Below are 5214 nucleotides of genomic sequence, written 5' to 3'. Positions count from 1 at the left end.
GGAGTTCAATGTCTTGATTCAGGTTTTAAGGTACACAATAACTATCTACTATTGCTGGGGTATTGAATGCATATGTGTACTTGCACAGAGGATAAGGATACAAGTATGCAGACTTCCTTCTTTTCCTTTCTGTGGCTATATATCAGATGTCTTATCCAAAAGAGGACATAGATCCTGGTCGTTGTTTAGCAAGGAGCAGATAATTGCCTTTACTACTGCAAAGCACAGTGGCTGAAGTAGAGTATGTTGTGGTGGCAGTTCTATAACAACCTAGAAATTAATGCTGTCAACCTGGGAATGGGAGCAATTTCCTTTTCAGGAGAAATTAGAATACAGCTTTCCTCTCCCAGCCCACTGTTTTAACCACTATGTTAACGTATCCAGGATCTTTTGTTTGATTTTGCTTCAGCCCAATTATTTTTGCTTCTCTGGCTCACAGAGATGCAGTTTTAATAGATGGGATAGAGAGTACTCCTAGCCAAATTACTGGGTAATGAGGAAGGCCTGAGGAAGGAACTGAAAGCAATTATATTTCCTAGCTGTATCCTTATGTAAAAGAACACTACCACTTTCGTCTATAGAAAATTCATGGTGATGAGGGGAAGTCTCTGATGACTGGAAAAGACTAACATTATGTCCCTCTTTAAGAAAAGCAAGAAGGAGGGTACAGGGAACTTAGAGGGGTCAGCCTTGCTGCAGTCCCTGGAGTGCTCATCAAGCACATGCTCTGGGAATCTATTTCTGAGTACATGAAGGACACGGAAGTACTCAGGAAAATGTACTTTACCAGTGCCATTGACTGTGATTGATTGACTATGGGGATGATCAGAGAATGGTGAATGTAATATACCTGGACTTTAGCAAGGCTTTTGACATCTCTTGCACCATTCTCATCTGGAAGCTGGGAAAACACAGGCTGGAGGGCTACCAGAGAGTGAAGACTGGCGGTACCACTGGGTTCAGAGTCACAACTACAGTCAGCATCTGTTTGGCAGCCAGTGACTAGCACGGACTCCAAACTCAGTACTGGGGGCTGATGTTTTTCAGCATATTCATCAATAACCTGGGTGCTGACAGAGTGCACTCTCAGCAAATTTGCAGGTGACACTGTGCTATGGCGGAGGTGTGGCTGCCAGGACAAATAGCAGAGCTTCAATCCAGGGGGACTTTGAATCTTAAAACTGGCTCAGCGGAAACCTCATGAAGTTCAGTAAGATGTGAAGAACTGCACATGGGACAGAATAGCCCCAGGCCTCTGTCCAGGCTGAGAAGCAACTGGCAGAGTAGCAGCTCTGCTGAAAGGGACCCACAAATATTACAGTGCATGCCAGGCTGAATGGGCCCTGCACATAAACGATTTCCAGATCACTTTGTGGAGGAATCTTATATCATACTGTGAAGCCTAATGTGAAGATGCATCTCACTCTAAATAGTTTCCTGAACTGAGATCTAAAACATTGGTATAGAATTAGACCCTGAAAACAAAGTCATGCCTTTGCCTAAATATTTCACTTGATAGGATTTCTACTACTTCCTTGAGAAATTATCAAGTCTTTTTATTAATTCACCTAATGGTTTATCCTATAATAAGTCTATACTATCTTTATTCATCATCAGCTTCACTAGCTTTACCTATCAGAGAAAGAAAACACAAAATTCTCTGAATTTATAATTACGTATGAAAATCAATAGCTTAAAGTTAAAAATGCAGTTAAAATGACTACTACATGTTTAAGTAGATGATCATGTCTCATGCCCACGGTTACCAAGCATTTATTTTTGGATATTAATCACCTTCTTCTAAAAGTTTTACCAAAGATTATTAACTTCTAAGGATTTGCAGCTACACTCCTTTCATATGTAGAATTGGCATGGAACTGAATGGAATTTGCGTGCATATGGACTGCACGAGTGGTAACGGGTAACGTTTTAGAGTGAGAGTCATTCAGAGTACATAACTTGAAATAGAAAGAAAAAACACAAACTGTCAAAGTACTCTAAATAATGTTTGTAATAGTACAAAACAAACAAAAGTTTATAAATGAATATGATTACTCTGATTCTGGTAACTTTAATCATTCTTGCTTCCTTTGTCAGTAGGTTTCCTCATCATAACCAGTAATGTTCTTTTGTCCATCATTTAGTACATTTTGTTAAAATAAACTTTTCTATCTAAATAACATCACACTGAAAAATCTCATGAGTTGGTAAACAAAATGCTGTTACACATTCTACATGACTCGCAACATCTTTTCCAGAATATTAGAAGACTATTAAGCAGTTTTCAATAATTTAACAACTTCAGTGTGGGCAGATTTCAGAATGTTAGAGCTTTATGTGCAATATTCTTACTAAAAGTTTCTTCTTGTTTTCTTAGTGTTAACTAGTACTTAATTATACTAAGTACAAAACTATACCTAAAACTGTGTTACAGAAACCTTCCATGGTATTTTAAGCCTCGTTCCTGAATTGTGGCTCAGTTTAAGCAGTAAGGTTATTATACCCTCAGACCACTGACGCTACATGAAGACAACTTTTTTTTTTTTCAGATAGGAAATTTTGATATGTTTCATCTTTGAGTCTCTTTTAGGTCTTACCTGTGAGTTTTGTAGTCTATAAAGCTGCACCGAATTATATCAGGGTTGATTTGCTATCTATATCAAACTAAGTTATACAAAACCACAAAATAAGCTTTCATTCTTATCCTGATACTGTCTCATTAGCTACAGCATTGCACAATTGTATCAGTAATATCTGACTCTTAGCTATAATAATTCACTAGGATGATGTCATTTAAGCTGTCACGTTATAAATAGGAGGTGCTATGCAAATAAACTTGATAACCAGATACCTTCCTTGCTTTTGAAGGTTGACTCCACTGTCTCACTTTTTTGTGTACAGATGAAAGATCCTAGCCTAAGCCGCTGTACTTCATGGCAATCTCATTTTTATAACTGCTTTGAACTTTTTTTGTTTAGGAATCTCATGATTTTCTAATATGATATAGCTCCCAAAGTGTCTTTGCTTCCTAACAGTAATTCAGAGGGTCAGTGCAAAGCCTACCAACTTATACCTTTAGGTCAGAGATACTTTTGGAAAGGAGTGTGCAGATAAGACTTTGTATCTTACAATATTCTGCCATCTTTAAAAATCCTCCCAGTGATAAGGGTATAATTATATTCTAGGCCTGCTGCATTTTTTTTTCTGCTTTTATTCTCTCCTCTCTGCTTCCCTTCCCCCCTCCATTATTCCTCTTGCCATTCCCACCAGTACTTAATATTCCTTATGTTAGCTGTAGAACTGATATTCTGAATTAAGGGCTTGTTCAAAAGCATTACCCACAAGTTATTTTTGTGTGTTGATAGTTACTTTGTGTGCTTGGTCCCACACTAAAATCAAATTATTGTAACCTGTTCAGTTGTAGAATTTATGTATTAGTCTGGAAAGATTAGTATTTTACAATTACTGTCCATAACTCAATCCTTGATTACATTTAATAATCTCTCATTTTAGCAAACCATGCTATTATTCTTCCTGCTATTGTTTGTTCATCCTGAACGTTGTGGTATCTGRCAGCAACTTCTCACGTAAATTGGGTTTTTGTTTGTGTCCTGGTCTTCAGACAAGAGGGAGCTCAGCTTTCCTCAAGATCTCACCATTGTCCAGTTTCTTCTCTTTTCTTCTGGGAACATCTACTAGTAAGATTTGTGTCTAGGCTCTGGCTCTTAAGCAGCTGAATATGCCATTATTTATTGTTTTTTTTATATAATTTCTTTCACTCTGTCAGCCTCTGTTTTGTCTCTAGCTAACTGAGCTGACCAAACCTGCAATCCCATCACTCCAAATATATCTATCCCTTTGCTGTTAAAGAAAGGAAAAAAAAAGTATATAAAAAAAAAAGAGAGAGAGAGCTTTCAATTCCAAGTCTCTCGGAAGTTGTATTAGCATCAATTTTGGAAGTTTGAGTTTCCACAATATTTCTGAATGGAAGGGAGATGCAGCTGGGACAGAAAAAAAGCCTAGAGAAGACTGATACTATTTGCCTAAAGYATATGGTTAAAAAAATCAACCAAGTAAGGAAGCTTAAAAAAAAAAATTCTCACTACAAATGTAATTTCTGTTTTTCCCCCACTCCCAATTGCTTTGCAAATTTGTAATTCACTACTTCCAAAGGTTCTTCAAACTTGTTCTACTGGTTTTCAGAAGTAGGCAGACTTGTTTTTCTAAGCTCTTCAGTATACCAACTGAATTTATTTAATTTTTCATTCTGCTCCTACAGAGAATCACGGGATGCTCCTTGAAAGGCACTGAATCAGTACGCTGCATCTTACGGGTACGTTCAGTGCATATTCCACAATACCTTGATTGCCTGGTAAATGATACCATAGAGCTGTGCTAAAACGAAGGCAGTTATTTAGCAATTGTACAGATCTTGATCAAAAGGTCAATGGGAAAGTACCTTCTCATAAATGATGCAGTCAGCTCCGCAAAGTCAAATTTTAATGACAATTTTTTGCTTCCTTGCTATCGCATGGCCAAAATAAGGGGGAGTTCTGGCTTGCTTTTCCCTGTGCACACACCGCTTCTTGGGGACCTGCTAAAGGGTCACTAGAAGCAACTTCAACAAATTTTTTCATCCATATTAAGGTCCCCGTTTCCAACGGGCAGTTTGTAGGGATCCGAAAACAGAAGAAGCTTGAAGATCATTACATAAACCWGGGGTAAGGAGAGGGTGTGGGCCAGCAGGCTTCGCTTCTAACTTTCTACTTTGGCGTGGCTCTGTCTGTAAGCCCTTGTAACAGCGGCAGGCTTGGGAAAACCACTTTCACTTGCGTGAATCATGAGAAGCAAGGAGAGAGGAGGGGAAAGAAAAAAAAAAGCCCCAAATCTCAGCAAGTATTTTGTGCGGCTGCACTTTCTCAGTGAGCGTAATGAAATTTTATCAGAAACGGGCCAACTCGGTGTAAAACGAGGAAAGCCGACGGAGTGGCAGGGGGGAACAAAAGGCTGCCAGGGCTACGCTCGGTTACAAACAAAGCGGAGCCGAGCCTGGCGTTAGGGAGACCTCCCGCGCGGCACCCGCCCCGCAGCGAGAAGCGGGGGCTCAGCAGTGAAGTATCCCGTAACGGATCCCAACGGTCGCGGGCTGGGGGGGGCTCTCGGGGGCCGCTTGGCGGCGCCCGCGCAGCGCCGGGGCGCGAAGTCGCGGCGGCG

Source organism: Apteryx rowi, unplaced genomic scaffold (genome assembly GCF_003343035.1).
Source record: "Apteryx rowi isolate R43461 unplaced genomic scaffold, aptRow1 scaffold_55, whole genome shotgun sequence".
Classification (NCBI taxonomy): Eukaryota; Metazoa; Chordata; class Aves; order Apterygiformes; family Apterygidae; genus Apteryx; species Apteryx rowi.
The sequence above is the reverse complement of the archived record's forward strand: the minus strand, read 5'-3'. Positions refer to the sequence as shown.